This window comes from Belonocnema kinseyi, chromosome 4 (assembly GCF_010883055.1).
Source record: "Belonocnema kinseyi isolate 2016_QV_RU_SX_M_011 chromosome 4, B_treatae_v1, whole genome shotgun sequence".
In the NCBI taxonomy this organism is placed as follows: domain Eukaryota; kingdom Metazoa; phylum Arthropoda; class Insecta; order Hymenoptera; family Cynipidae; genus Belonocnema; species Belonocnema kinseyi.
The window spans coordinates 92653793-92656192 of record NC_046660.1 but is presented as its reverse complement, the minus strand read 5'-3'; positions in this window follow the sequence as shown (position 1 = coordinate 92656192).

Genomic DNA, 2400 nt, shown 5'->3' with positions numbered 1-2400 from the left:
ATATATCTAGTCGGGAGTGGTGCTGACTGAAAACAGATGATTTGGGGCGATTCGCGCGCCATATGTTGGTCATTCTAAGGACTTATTGAACTACCCTCGTAAAATGCGAATGAATGTGAATTTCAAAATACGTCGTAGTTGTTAATCAGTTTCATGGAGAATAAACGTATTAATGCAAATGGTTGATTTCTAAATAAGTAACATGTGCTTTCAAAGACAAAGGAAATGTTCCTATAAAAATAATATAGGATTAAAATAGACTAAATTTGAACGGAATTTTAATAGACTGAATTCGGAAATTACTCTTTTATTTTTGAGAAAATTGGTACATTCGTTTATTGTCTTTCATATCCTTGCGCTTCTTTTATTGTTAGTACTTTAATAAAAAAATTAAATAAAACGGTATTTTTTGCAAACAATAGTATTGAATTTGTATTTATATTATATACCTACTTGGAATGTTTTCCTGAAACGACCCTCTTAGCTCACCCTTATATATTATTACAGAAAATTACGTGTTTGCCAATATCTTTCCAAAATTTGTGAAAACATATAATATGTCACTTCTTATTAATAATAAGCATAGTAATAATACTTGTATTTTTCATGGTGGTGTGAAACTGCAAAATGTCTACAACGTTTCAGCAGATTAGGTTAGATACCCATCGAAACATTATGTTCAAGAAATGTTTTTCATAGACTTTTTATGTAACAAATACATACGTAATTGCTGTCTACTCAATATGCAAAGTGTGAACAATTAAAGGGAACAATATTTTTGCAAAAAATAATGTGCGCATACATTTTTAATAAAAACCAAATCCCACCGTAGAGGTTAAGGAACACTTTTAAACGTGAAAGTTTTCCCACAAGTTATTTAATGTGATGAATATTGAAGAATATTATATTAAATAAACGCAAAAACAATAAGCAATTCAAATTTAGTCTTGATATTCAAAAAAATATTGTTACCTTTCGTTACCGGAGAATTTCCTCTACTTTACCGGAAATTTCGACCGTTACCGATAATTTTAGGTAACGACCCAACACTACAATGCAGTCGTGGCGTACGGTGAATCAGCGCGCAGCCATAACGCAAGCGCAGTAGCACAGGGTGCCAATATTGGCATCATTGTGTGGACTTCCATTTCCGGCTTGAAAGTGTAAGGTAGTGGGAATTGTTGATGCTGAGTTTTTCTGATATTTATGGTGAAATTTTAGGTGAGTGGACTGTGAAAGTGTGTAGAAGGATGTGAATGTGACAGATTAATTGAGGGATTGTGAGATTGAAAAGGGGAGGTAGATATTTTTGAGGATTGAGACAGATTTATGTGAAAGGTTGAGGTTAGGTTGAATGGAAATTTTTAACAGGGTGAGAGGACTGGGTTGATCGTAGCAGGTTGGCAGTAGCAGGGTTGGGTAGCGATGGAGAAAGACGAGACAGGTACCAGAACCCGACGATAGATAGAGGCAGCGAAGATATCGGTTGAAATATCAAAAAATGTTGACATCGCCGCCGGAAAAGCAGAATTTAGTAGAGAAGGATGATGTAAGGGGACTGAAGGAAGCGGAGATGAAATTGAAGTTCCGATGAAAGAGGAAAATGAAAGAAATTCGCGAAGTGATGATAGAATTAATGGGGATTTATGAAGAAAAGCAGGAGAAAAGAGGAGAGGAATTAAAGAAGGAAATGGCTTAACTAAGGAAAGAAATAAAGAAATGGGAAGAAGTCAGGGAACAGTTAGAAAAGATGATGCAGTCATTGGTAAAAACACTAGAGAAGCAGGAAGATAATAAAAATGTAGAGAATATGCAGGTTACGATAAGGTAACTAGAAAACTCGAGTCGGGATTTTTGTGGGGATGAGGGTGGGAATATGGAGAAGGAAATACTGAGAAAAATAGAGCAAAGAATAGAAAGGAAAGAGAGGGAAGAAAGGAAAAGAAACATAGTGATAAAGGGTGTGAAATTAAAGGGGAAGGAGCTGAATAAAGAAGTGGAAGAAGTACTACAAATAATTGATGCGACGGTAGAGATAGAGGAAGTGAGGAGTGTAGGAATGGAAGAGCGAATAGGGGAGAGAATGGTACTGGTGAGACTAAATAAATGGGAATATAAGAGGGAAGTCATGACAAAGAAGCAAGGCCGTAGCCAGCCGTAGGGCCCGGCGGGCCCGGCCCCCCCCCCCCCCGAAATTCCGCGAATCCTAAAATTTTTCTATAGATGTAAATCATGTTTTAAAAATATGTCTATCGATTAGCCATATTTTTTAAGACAACGCTACGCCTGTGAGACGAAGACGAAGACTTGCGAAAACTGATTATTCGTGAAGATTTTGTAGGATTTGTACCGATTTACAACCAGACTTCTGAAAAAATTACTGAAGCTCTCCAGAAACGT